The sequence below is a fragment of the Scyliorhinus canicula genome, chromosome 1, assembly GCF_902713615.1.
Source record: "Scyliorhinus canicula chromosome 1, sScyCan1.1, whole genome shotgun sequence".
Lineage (NCBI taxonomy): Eukaryota > Metazoa > Chordata > Chondrichthyes > Carcharhiniformes > Scyliorhinidae > Scyliorhinus > Scyliorhinus canicula.
In genome coordinates this window covers 179,585,626-179,599,456 of record NC_052146.1, presented here as the reverse complement: position 1 = coordinate 179,599,456, position 13,831 = coordinate 179,585,626, and the positions used below count along the sequence as shown (strand labels likewise).

The 13,831-nt window shown below is 48.5% G+C and overlaps 1 protein-coding gene and 1 long non-coding RNA gene across 4 annotated transcripts in view; one reads left to right on the top strand and one right to left on the bottom strand.

Annotated features, from left to right (window-relative positions):
* Positions 1–13,831, top strand: part of prkn (parkin RBR E3 ubiquitin protein ligase) — a 1,360,483-nt gene that overhangs the window by 442,594 nt on the left and 904,058 nt on the right. The gene's annotated exons all lie outside the window — the stretch shown is intronic.
* LOC119969647 overlaps positions 462–13,831 on the bottom strand; it is a 41,483-nt gene continuing 28,113 nt past the window's right edge. The window contains exon 3 of the long non-coding RNA XR_005461435.1: positions 462–2,786. This is a non-coding gene — a long non-coding RNA (uncharacterized LOC119969647). The remainder of the gene's footprint in view (positions 2,787–13,831) is intronic.

Genomic DNA, 13,831 nt, shown 5'->3' with positions numbered 1-13,831 from the left:
TCCTTTTCCACGGTCTGTCTCTATGCCTCTCCCTCTTCTCTCCCCTTTCCCACTCTATCTCTCTCGTTTCCCACTTTGTACCTCTCTCTCTCATTTCCTTCCCTGTCTCTGTTTCTCTCTCTCCTTTTCCACCCTCTGCCTGTCTATCTCTCTCTCTCCTTTATCACTGAGCCTCTCTCCCTTCACACTTTGATTGTCTGTCTGTCTCTCACCAGAGCCCAGATCCCTTCCTGACCACCTGTTGATGTCAAACCACCCGCCCAGGTGGTGCCACAGATAATGTGCCACAGATAATGCTGGTGGGGTGTGCGGGGAGGGGGGCAATGGAGCCAGGTGGGCCACCAATGGCGCTGTGGGGAGGGGGTTGCGCAGGAGGAGTCGTAGGGCCTTTCCCTCCCCTGCCATTCCCTGTCCTGGGTTACTTACAGTTCATTACCCCTTAAGTGGTTGGCAGTTTTCCATCCCTACCCTGTACTCCTGCTCCCGGGAACCTGGGCCTTGCTCTCTCCCTGCAGTCTGGGCATATGGTGACAGTAGAGCAGCTCTGGTATCATGTCGCCAGTTGGCTCGTAGTGCAGCATGGAAGGGGCAGGGCCAGAGTGCAGGTGGCATAATACTGAAAATGGTGACGTAACTCGAGAAAATCCTAAAGATTATATGATATCAAAGTGAAATGGCTGAAACATATAGTGAGGATTTTCTGTATAGTCTTATCTTCAAATAAAGGACTCATATTATTTTATTACCAACCTTTTCTGTATGATTAGAATATTTGCAACAAATAGAAGAACTAAATTGTATGGATAATGGATGTGAGACAATTTACCTCCGGTGTGAGGACTTCTCCTTCAAGTTCTTTAATTCACTTTATTTTTCACCTCCAAAATACTGGGGAACAACACTAATTACAATATCCTTTGCTGACAAATTTGTTGTTGTCGTCAAAAGGTTTCAGTCCTCCTTTGAGAAGTTTTTAAATTCTTCTCACTTTTCGGCCTATTGTTTATCAGTAGGTATACACAAGGTGAAATTCTACATAATCAATTCTTAGCAGCCCAGTTGATGTACGTTGAATGCATTTGTGCTGTTTTCCTGTGTGCAAATAAATGGGTCAAAAGAAACATGTTAATATTTCATGAAATCAGCCCGTACAAGAATTCATACATGAACTTTATCGATTGGAATTTCTAATCTTATTGCAAATTTAGTGCCTGATTCCATAAGTAGAATTAGTACCAAATTCACTATTAGCACATTGCTAGTTTGCAATGGCTAAGGAAGTGGAATTGAAAGGACTGTAGCATGATTTCAGTACACGTTCTCCAATTCAGTACAATTTATATCAGATTAAGCCCCAGGGGAGTGATTTTGGTGGTCAATCATCTGAAATATCCCATCAACCTAGTTCCCTTGATCCCACTGCCTCCTTGTCTCTGGTATAGGCTGATGTTGACACTTTGGAAAACGGCTAACATTTCAGGAATAATCGATGTATTAGTACAAAGGGACAGAAAAGAATGTTGTATAAATAGATGGACTTAATGCGCGATAGACATGGGATTGCAAAATAATTTCAAAATGATGCCGTGAAATATGACTTTTTTACTTCCAAAACCCTATAGATAGAAAATGATCTCCGATTCTTCCAAAGGTGACAGTGCTATTCAGAAATAATTGAAGGAGTTGGGGGGTGGTTGTCAGAGACTGAAATCATTTTGAGTGATTGATGAATTGAGGGACGTGTGCTATATTTGCTGCAGGTGGAAACCAGTTTATTTCTACCCCTATTACAAGATCACATGGTCGTACAAGGTCACACTATACTTGTCCTTTGTTTTCTCAGCACCATCTTTGATCAAGTTTGCTGTGCTATCATTAAGAGCCACCCGAGTGAAGTGTCCCAATTAGTGTAGAATTATTGACAGTTTTGACGTATGGATTTATTTCCGCTGTGAACTTGACAGATTCTCAAAGGGATGGAAGGCTCAGTTCTATTAGCTTGGCTTAGCTTGAACTAAATCGAATGTCTGCAGGTGAAAGGAGAAAGTTCATTTATTCTGTGCTATGGTATTCTTATTCGTGGTCCAACTAAGGCAAATTAGTGATGCAAAGTAGTGTATTGTGAAAAGTAAGTTGTAGTCGATCACACTGTGGCAAAGAGGACATTTTGGTGCCTGTTGCTTGAATACATTGTCACACACTGATGTGCTCCAACTTAAATGTGACAAACACCATCTCACATTTCATTTATCGGAATAGCAGAAAAATGTAAGTGGCTTTAAGAAACAGTCAAGTAGGCGGCACAAACTTTTATGTGACTATTTGATAAGAGCCTAAGAAATAGGAGAGGTAGACGTGAGTTTGCTCCACCAGTCGAGACAATTACGATGGAGCCCTGGGATGAACAACTTGCAAAAAGGTTGAGTGCAGCAGTCACATTTCGAACCTATGGCAATGGATGACCTCCAAGGCCATGAGGCATCAGATCCTCCTGAAGAACTTGGCAAATGTGAGCCACCATATCCTTTGACAAATGTAAGAGTCTTTGGCACTGACTCTCATTCATCTGCAAGTAATAGAGGCGTCTTCAGTACACCTGGCTTGTGCCAAACACCTCTGTCGAATTGACTTCAGCTTCCGGATCTTTCCAGGGCCCTCCTGACCCATGTTCCTCAGGGAGAAGCTCTTCCCTTTGCCCTGCCTGATCGCAAAGGGCCCTTCTTCTCTTTAGTTGTATGAGAGTCCTGCTGCCTTCATTCTGTGTCCCCCTTGTCTCTGTGGGAAGACTGAACAGAGACCTGGTTAAACATAACCCTGCAATGATCTCTATATCCTCCCTTTCAACTGTCACACAGCCTTCAGGATCACTGGAAGCTGAACTCCCCAGCATCCTCCCCTTCCCAACGCCCCATGAGTGACTGCGCTTTCACAGAGAGGGTTGGATCTGGATGAACACAGCCAGGCACTATCAGCCTCAGTCAGGGCACTGTCAGGCTGTCTCCTTTGGAGTAGACTAGAGCACCGCCTTGCACCAATGTAATGTCAGTAATTGTGTAAATCCTGAACCTCTCAGCTGCACTGTGTAAGGGTCTTTAGAACATTTTGTATATGCTCGTCAGTCACTGCTGTGGTGTTTTTTGGGTTGCTTTTTTTCAGGATGTTTGGCGTCGTGTTCACAAAGACCACAAAATAGCTTTAACTTAACCAAAGCTATAATTTTATTTACACTACTAAACTGGGATTCGACACTTAGTCCTTAAGAATATACAATTGATCAATAACATCTAACTAGACTCATCTACTGCTAATCTAATTATTGGTATAAATTAGAATCTAACCTTACTCACACTATCTGCTCTTCTGACCTTCACTAGCTAACTCCTGCATACACTCCTCCCCTAAGTTCCAGCATCACTGCCTCATATAGTTGCAACTGTAGCTCCCTCTAGTGGATACTCTCGACAATACATTAACCCTTGCAATACTGATAGCTCTGATAATACCACAGCTGCCCCTTTACAATTGGATTCTTTTGACCTTCACGTGTTCCTAAGAGATGGACAAATTATCATTCAAACCCAAATCAACATCTGGCTCCAAGCCATTGTGCATTCTTGTAAGAATGTGGCCCATGAATTAAGGAGCCCAAATCCTTCAATTGATATTTGAATTTTCCTAACATGTCTCAGCTGAGCCTTGCAGTAATTATTAGAATTTCTTTTCAATCGGCCCAAAAGTGCAGGAGTCAACGTCTCAGACCATTCCCCAGGCAATTTTCTTCCAAGGTTATTTTTCAACTGCGTCATTTCATCAGCTGTCAAAATGATCCTGCTCTACTTTTATTCTGAGACCAGCTGCCAATACCCTTCTGCCCCTCCCAGTGACCATCTAAGTCTCTCCTATTATCCTGGAAAAGCATCACAGGCAGGTTTCCCATTCTCCAATCAATCTCCTTCCTCCCCCTCTAATCTTGCAGCACATCGTAATTCTGGTAGTTATCCCTATCCTCCCCCTTGACCTGTCTTCTGTTAAAGTTCCAATGCCCCACGTTGAACTGACCGCTCCCTATCTTGAGGCCCTGTACACCTACCAAGATCCTCTCCATGAGACCACTGAGTGCCCCCTCTTAGTTACCAGTTCCCCATTTACAGGCTGCAGGTGCCTTGCCTGGCTGTGACTGTGCCACCTGCAGTCCAGTACCAAGCCACCAGCCCCCAAAAGAAAAGTGTGTGAGGGACTGACCATGCCCTGCACACCATGCTGTCCACGAGCAACACAGCAGACAGATCCACCCGCCCTCCCCCAAACTGGTAGCAGGGCATGCATGCCAGACACAGCCTTGTATCTGTGCGCATTGCCCCAGGGCTGCCTTTGCTTTCCAGATCTGACTATAGGGGTGCACACTGCCCCAGTACTGCCTGAGACTCATTTTCCCTCCCATGCTTCTTTAATGCACCCCCCCCCCCCCCTTTAAGGAATCCTTCTGCCCCAGCCTTGTGTCTCTGTCCACCCCTTCCCTTGTGTGCTCCAGGCACAACTCCCCACCAATCAAGCATATGCTTTCCAGCTCCTTCCCTTACCACCTCATCCGGATCTTGTCTCACCACCGGCCCCCACCCCAGCCTGGTTGAGTGTGCACCTTCCAGCCGACACCCTTCCCTTTCTGCTGGTCTTGCCTGAGCTGTCCTGGCATTTTACAGGGCAGCCCGATGAAGTGTACCACCCAAAATTATACATTTTTTTCAGGCACTGATGAGCCTGTTATGAATTTGCAGTATATGTTTTAGTACTCAGAACAGGTGTAATACAATGACTGAAGAACTACACCAACTCAACAATGGATGTGTGGATAGCACAATTGCCTCACAGCTCCAGCGTCGCAGGTTCGATTCCCGGCTTGGGTCACTGTCTGTGCGGAGTCTGCACATTCTCCCCGTGTGTGCGTGGGTTTCCTCCGGGTGCTCCGGTTTTCTCCCACAGTCCAAAGATGTGCGGGTTAGGTGGATTGGCCATGATAAATTGCCTATCGTGTCCAAAATTGCCTTTAGAGTTGGGTGGGGTTACTGGGTTATGGGGATAGGGTGGAGGTGTGGACCTTGGGTAGGGTGCTCTTTCCAAGAGCCGGTGCAGACTCGATGGGCCGAATGGCCTCCTTCTGCACTGTGAATTCTATGAATGAAATAATCTCTCATACATTCTCTGATTTCAACTTTTCTTATTGTTATGACAGAAATGTCTCTGGCTACCACTTCATGTTTGTCACAGTAACAGGCACTTTGGGATAATTATATGTGTTTATCTTGTTTGCGGTTCCTCAGCATCAGGGCATATCTTTTATACCCCCTTTGCTGCTGGTCGATGGAGCTGCAGCTATAACGTAGTGTGGAAAATTATATTCTTGTCTCATGAGAGAACAGCAGTTCAAATGCCTTTGATCAAAGATTTATCAAGTGTTTTAGTGTACACCAGAAAATATTAATATCAAATTAAGAAGAGAAGGAATTGTGCCTGTCTGGTGATCAAAAAAAATTACGTTATAATATTAATCAAAATATTCATAACCTATTTGTATTGTTACAGTATTAAAATAGCAAAATAAATTAGAGCTAAGTGTTCAAAAACCTGCCTTTTTGACTGCAAACAAAAAGCTTTGATGAAATTCTAACTAGTCCACTTTGAAACAAAAGCAGAAAATACTGGAAGCACATGGAAGTTCTGTTAGCCTGTGAGGAACAAACCGACCAGTTTATGTTCTGAAAAATAGTCGTTTTGAATTTTAAACTAATTAAATCTTTATCTCTTCACAGATGCTGCCAGACCTGCTGAGGTTTACCAGCACTTACTGTTCTTATTTCAGATAGGTTTATGGGCTGAATTTTACAGGGGTGGGTAGATGGGGGCGGGGCCATGTATTGTTGCCCCCCCACCCCCCGCCAATTGGAAGGAAGGTCAGGCAAACAAACACTTCAGGTGGCCTTAACAAGCTGAGATGGGAATTCTCCCCCTTGTTGTAAGGAATTCCTTCCCTTGAGAGCTGCCAGCCAATCTGAGTGTTCGGCAGCTCTCACAGTCTCAGCACCGCCAGGATAGAACATAGAACATACAGTGCAGAAGGAGGCCTTTTTTTAAGCAGTTGTGATAGTCACCACTAGCAGTATTATATGTATTACGGTAAGACACATATAATAGAGATACATGGGTAAATCCCTGCCTGCTGGCTCCGCCCAGTAGGCGGTGTATAAATGTGTGTGCTCGCCGGTGCTGCAGCCATTCTGGCAGCAGCTACAGGAGGCACAACATCTTTGCTCAATAAAGCCTCGATTATTCCACTACTCTCGTCTTTGTGGTAATTGATAGTGCATTAATTTATTGAGCAAAGATTTTTAAAACGATAGATCTTCGCATCAAGCCTGATCGCCTGAAACTGAGCCCTCAAGCAGCCAATGCTACATCCGCTTTTGACCACTGGCTAGCCTGCTTCGAAAGCTACCTCCGAACGTCCGCTGAAGAACCCTCGGACGCACAGAAGCTCCAAGTCCTTTATTCACGGGTGAGCCCTGACATTTTTCCTCTCATCCGGGATGCGCACACTTACTCCAAAGCGATGGAGCTTCTGAAGAGACATTACATTCGGCCAGTCAACCAACTATACGCCAGACACCTCCTGTCCACGAGACAGCAACTCCCCGGTGAGTCTCTGGACAATTTCTGGCGTGCCCTGCACATCCTGGGGAGGAACTGTGACTGCCAGATAGTTTCGGCAGTCCAGCACACAGAACTTTTAATCTGAGATGCCTTCGTTACGGGCATGAGGTCTGCGTACGTCTGCAAGCGCCTCCTGGAAGGGGGTACGCTTGACCTTGTGGGAACTAGGCAGCTCGCGAACTCATTAGAAGTGGTCTCCCGTAACGTCCAGTCATACGCCCCTGACTGCGTGGCACCCTCCTGGACATCGTGGGCCCCACCAGCTTCCGACTCCAGCTCATCGTAAGCCTGCGCCGCGTGGCAGCCAGCCAGCCCTGGGGGGCCCAAGTGCTATTTTTGCGAGCAGAACAAACACCCCCGGCAGCGCTGCCAGGTGCGGAGCGCGGCCTTCAACGGATGTGGAAAGAAGGGACACTTTGTTTCTGTTTGCCAGGCCCGGTCGGTTGCCGCTGTTCCAGGCCCGGCGTTCCTACACCCCCCACGTGTGGCCCAGGGGCGCCGCCATTTTCCTCCTTGCAAGCCACATGCGGCCATGGGTGCCGCCATCTTCTTCTCCGCAGGCCATGTGCGGCTCGTGGGCGCCGCCATCTTTGATGTCGCCCGCCATGGGCGCCGCCATCTTCGGCGCCATTTTGGACGGCGCCTCAGGATCCCTGCTCGTCTGGCCGTTCACCGCCTGCCGCTACCTCCACCACTGCTGACCAGCCCAGGACCTCCCAGCATCTGCCGCAGCTCGCTTCGATCACCTTGGATCAGTCCCGGCCCCGCAACCTCGCGACCGCAACAACGACAGTGAAAATTGATGGGCACGAGACGACCTGCCTTTTTGACTCTGGGAGCACAGAGAGCTTCATCCACCGCACGACGGTAAGGCGCTGCTCCCTCACGGTACACCCCGTTACCCACAAAATTTCAATTCCGTGGAAATCCGGGTGTACTGCATCGCGACCCTCACCGTCCAAGGCGTAGAGTTTAGCAACTTCTGGCTCTACGTCCTCCCCCATCTCTGCGCTGCCCTGTTACTCGGCCTGGACTTCCAGTGTCACCTCCACAGCTTAACCTTAAAATTCGGCGGACCCCTATATGCGGCCTCACCGTATGCGGTCTCACGACCCTTAAGGTCGATCCACCTGCCTTGTTTGCGAACCTCACCCTGGATTGCAAACCCGGTGCCACCAGGAGCAGACGGTACTGTGCCCAGGACAGGAACTTCATCAGGTTGGAGATCCAACGGCTTCTGCTGGAAGGAGTCTTTGAGGCCAGCAACAGTCCCTGGAGAGCTCAAGTGGTAGTAGTAAAGACTGGGAGAAAGCACAGAAATGTCATTGACTACAGTCAGACCATCAATCGGTACACGCAGCTCGACATGTACCCCCTCCCACGCATATCTGACATGGTCAATCAGATTGCGCAGTATCGGGCCTTTTCCACAGTGAACCTGAAGTCTGCCTACCACCAGCTCCCCATCCGCCCGGAGGACTGCCAATACACTGCGTTTCAAGCAGATGGCCGCCTCTATCACTTCCTTAGGGTTCCCTTCGGCGTCACTAATGGGGTCTCAGTCTTCCAACGTGAGATGGACCGAATGGTTGACCGGTACGGACTGCGGGCCACCTTCCTGTACTGGATAACGTAACCACCTGCGGCCACGATCAGCAGGATCACGATGCTAATCTCCAAAAATTCCTCCAGACCGCCAAACTCCTCAACCTCACGTACAATAAGGAGAAATGCGTGTTCTGCACCAACCTCTTAGCCATCCTTGGCTATGTCATGGAAAATGGAGTTATAGGGCCCGACCCCGACTGCATGCGCCCCCTCATGGAACTCCCCCTCCCCCACTGCCCCAAGGCCCTGAAACAATGCCTGGTGTTTTTCTCCTATTATGCCCAGTGCATCCCTAATTATGCGGACAAGGCCCGCCCACTCATTCAGTCCATAGTTTTTCCCCTGACGGCTGAGGCCCGCCAGGCCTTCAACCGCATCAAGGCTGACATAGCCAAGGCCACGAAGCACGCGGTCGACGAGTCTCTCCCCTTTCAGGTCGAGAGCGGTGCATCGGATGTAGCTTTGGCCGCCACCCTCAACCAGGCGGGCAGGTCCGTGGCCTTCTTTTCCCGCACCCTCCATGCCTCCAAAATTCGGCACTCCGCTGTCGAAAAGGATGCCCAAGCCATTGTGGAAGCTGTGCGACATTGGAGGCATTACTTGGCCGGCAGGAGATTCACGCTCCTCACTGACCAACGGCCGGTTGTCTTCATGTTCAATAACACATAGCAGGGCAAGATCAAAAACGACAAGATCTTGAGGTGGAGGATCGAGCTCTCCACCTATAATTACGAGACTTTGTATCACCCGGGGAAGCTCAACGAGCCCCCTGACGCCCTATCCCGTGGTACATGTGCCAGCGCACAAGTGGACCGACTCCGCGCTCTCCACTATGACCTCTGCCACCCGGAGGTCACCCGGTTCTTCCATTTCATCAAGGCCCGCAACCTGCTCTACTCTATTGAGGAGGTCAGGACTGCCACCAGAGACTGCCAGGTCTGCGCGGAGTGCAAGCCGCACATCTACCGGCCAGATCGAGCGCATCTGTTGAAGCCCTCCTGCCCCTTTGAACGCCTCAGCGTGGACTTCAAAGGGCCCCTCCCTTCCACCGACTGCAACACGTACTTTCTGAACGTGGTCGATGAGTACTCCCGGTTCCCTTTCGCCATCCCATGCCCTGATATGACTTCTGCCACAGTCATCAAAGCCCTCCACAGCACCTTCACCCTGTTCGGTTTCCCCACCTATGTCCACAGCGATCGGGGTGTCCTCTTTTATGAGTGATGAGCTGCGTCAGTTCCTGCTCAGCAAGGGCATTGCCACGAGCAGGACGACCAGCTGCAACCCCCAGGGAAACGGACAGGTGGAGAGGGAGAATGGGAAGGTCTGGAAGGCCGTCCAGCTGGCCCTGCGGTCTAAAAATCTCCCGGCCTCCCACTGGCAGGAGGTCCACCCCAACGCGCTCAGCGCCATCCGATCGTTCCTCTGCACCGTGACTAAAGAGACCCCTCATGAGCGTCTCTTTGCCTTCCCCAGGAAGTCCACCTCCGGGGTCTCGTTCCCAACATGGCTGACAGTTCCTGGACCCGTCCTCTTTCGTAAGCATGTGCGGACCCATAAGTCGGACCCTTTGGTCGAAAGGGTCCACCTCCTACACGCGAACCCGCAGTACGCCTGCGTGGCACACCCCAACGGGCGCCAGGACACAGTCTCCCTCCAGGACCTGGCATCCGCCGGATCCCCACCCATGGCCCCTGACCTGACACCGCCCCCCCTCCCCCGGTCCCCGGTTGCCTCACTCACCCTGCACCACTCACCCTCCACCCAGCGAACCTCACTGCAGCCCCCGCCCCAGGAGGATCCATCCTCCCATTGGTTCCACTCAGGGGTGACGATGACGAGGACAACATACTCCCGGAGTCACAGGTGACCAAGTCGGCGCCCACATCACCACCAGGACTGAGGAGATCGCAGAGGAGGGTCAAGGCCCCCGACAGACTGACCTTGTAATTCTTTTTTTCCCCACCCCCGCCGGACTCTTTTTTTTTTTACAGGGAGTGAATGTGGTAGTCACCACTAGCAGTATTATATGTATTATGATAAGACACATATACTAGAGGTACATGGGTAAATCCCTGCCTGCTGGCTCCGCCCAGTAGGCGGCGTATAAATGTGTGTGCTTGCCGGTGCTGCAGCCATTCTGGCAGCAGCTACAGGAGGCACAACATCTTTGCTCAATAAAGCCTCGATTATTTCACTACTCTCGTCTTTGTGGTAATTGATAGTGCATCAGCAGTTAAGCTCACTTAAATATGCCGGCGCCCAAGGCCTGGGAACGAATGCTGGAGCCTGGGAGACCTCACCATGGCGCCATTTAGCACTGGTTATCCCAAACATGGATCAGGCTAACGGCACCTAAGGGGGTATCTCAGGACATCGGTAGCCCCCGGGTGGTCGGGCTCTGTACAAGGTGATACCCTGGCACTCCTGCTGCCACCCACGCACATTGGCACTGCCAACATGGCACCTTGGCAGTGCCACCATGGTGATAATGAGGTTCGTTCCCTGCGCCAGCAGAGGCATGCAAAACTGCATTTGCATTCTTTTAAATGTGATTAGCGGGTGTAACCCACTGTGCTTTGGGCCTCTGCAATACTCCGCCCCTCTCAGGCAGAGGTCACGCAAGCAGCATTTACTACAGTTTATTACAAGCGGGACTGGGCACCATGGCTGCTGAGGGAGAGACAGAAAGTAAGCAAAGTCTGAAAATATGTCAAAAATTGTACTGTTTGTTGGGGTGTGGCTGCCAGGGTGGAGGGTGGCTGCCAGGGCCGGGGGATGTAGTGGGAGTGATTTGCTGACAGCTCCGTGGATTGGGGTCTCCCCATCACGATCGGGGTGGCCTGGGTCAGACAGCTTGCTGCAGTGTGCCGCATTAGTTCTTCTTATTGCAGATCACCCAATGGAACGCACATTGCCGACTGAAAATTTTGCAGAGTTATGGAGAAATTATAGCACAGAAATTCAGCTCAGCTGGTATATTCTGGTGTTTATCCTGCACAAAAGCCTCCTCTTATTCTACTTCATCCGATCACCATAACTGTTGTATTATTAGTGTTTTTAGTGCTTCCTCACAAGCAGCCTTGTAGCTGAACAGGGTGTGATGTCGGCCATTTGCACGCGCAGCCTAATATTGCTGACTATATTGTTAACATCTTCGAAATAAAGTTCTATGTTTTGGTTGAACCTCCAAGGCCTACAGACTGAATCTTGAACGCACTGCATAAAAACTGGCGACGAGGCAGATGAACAGCGTTTGGAGGCATCCAAAGAAATAATAAATATTTTGATTCATTCCGACATGAAAGCTGGTGACGGGGGAGGCAAAACAATGCTTGCAATTGGAGGAACTAAAAAATGACCAAACAATCTGGAGGAAACAGCCTTGGAGAGAAACTCACCAAGTGCTCCACCCAAAACGTACTCAGTAGCCATGAGTAGCAAGTATACTGCAACAACAAATTTAAAGCTAGGTGTTCTTGTAAAATACAAAGGGAAACAGGCTGAGCTCGGATTGTACCTTGTTTTGGGGAGAAAGTTAAGGTAGTGCTAGAAATTCATGGCACATTGAGCACATCAATATCCTTCCATGGAGAAAAATGGTGAGAATTATTGCCGCCGTTTGATGTGAATACAGGATGGTGGAGCTCGTAGACAGAATGACTCAACTGTTTTCTTCAAGCTAACAAGATAACAGCAGATATAAAACTCCCAACATTCCTGAGCATAATAAAGGGTGGGGGGAGGGAACATTTAACCTCTTTAGGAGTCTGGCACAACCAGAAAAGCCAGGCGCAAAAACATACCGAGAAATAGTGGAAGATTTTCAGGGCCATTGTTCACCAAAACCTTTAGTCATCGCAGAAATGTTCAGGTTTCATAAGTGCAATTAAGAAGAAGGTGAACTGATTACATGGTTTGTAGATACCCTGAAAAGGATGGCTGAACACTGCGAATTTGGGATGTGTAAAGGAATACCATCAGAGATAGATTAGTCTGTGGTTTAAAGAGTGAAGCTATTCAAAAGCGGTTGTTAACCTAAACCAATCGAACCTGAAAAAAAGCTTTGGAACTTGCTGTATCCATGGAATTAGAAACCAAAGAAGCTCAATAGTTGAGTTCAAGCACAAAGATTCACAAGATGTCGACTGAAACTCAAACACTGACTCGCACTTGCCATCGGTATGCAGATACCGGGTACTTAGAAGCAGATCGTTGGTGCAAAGACATCATGTGCAGAGATTGTGGCAGAAAGGGCTACACCGTCTGCGCTTGTTGGAATAAGAAAAAAGCTTCAGGCAAAAGTTGCAGGAAGCATGAACCGAATAAAGCAAATGGCAAGCTGAATCAAGGAAAAAGTGTCCACGTGGTACAAAAAGGACTTGAGAAGGAACTTGATTCAGGGTCTGAGGATGACCGTCATTAAATGTGCTAGCTATTGCTGGTGCAATAAACCGAAATTGGGTCACTCTATTTCTGGATGGTCAGCCGGTGAAGTTGGAGGTGGAGACTGGGGAAGCCGTTTCGCTGGTGCCAGAGACTGTGTATCAAGAAAAGCTCCAACATATTGCTCTGCAATCCTCAAAAGCAGTGTTAAAACCTACACAGGCGATGTGGTTTGATAGAGGGACCGTATTGATGTAACAGTGCAATTAAATGGACAGATGGTAGATTTGTCCTTGCACATAGCCAAAGGAAATTATCCGGCACTAATGGGAATAATTTAGCTGGAAAAGATCAGATTAAACTCGGCAGAAGTAAATCTCATGACAGATTCTGAATCAGGCCTACTCAAAATCTCACAGAAACATACCATTGTCTTCAATGGTGAGCTGGGAAGCATGAAGGATAATTTAGTAAAGCTGAAGTTCAAGGAAGAACGCCAGGTGAGGTCCTTAAAGGTTAGGTCAGTGCAGTACACAATCAGACCTAAAGCAGAGACAGAATTAGAATGGCTGGTCAGAACGGGAGCTCTTGAACCCATTAATGTGAATGATTGGGCTACGCCGATCATACCCGTGATGAAAAAAGATGGATCTGTGCACATTTGTGGCAATTTCAAAGCCAGTATTAAGCCTGTGCTGTGTACAGAGAATTACCGTCTATCCCTGATTGATGACCTATTCTTGGATTGGTTGGAGACCAACGCTTCAGGAAAAAGGACCTGTCAGGCATATCTTCGAATATACGTAGACCAAGATTCACACCAGACGATTCTGATACACAAAGGATTATTTTGATACAAAAGATTACCAGTGTTGTTCCAATGAGCCAAGGACGAAATATTAAGCAGAGTAGATAGTGTCCCGTGTTACCTGGATGACATCTTGGTAACTGTGAAGAATGAGGAAGAACACCTCCGTAAACTAGATACCACACCCCGGATGTTAAAAGATTATGGATTAAGAGTCTGAAAAGACAAATGTGAATTTTTCCAATCTTCAGTTGATATCTGGGTCATGTCATTCTCACTAAGGGACTGCATAATTAGCCTTCAAAAGTCAAAGCCATTCCGAGG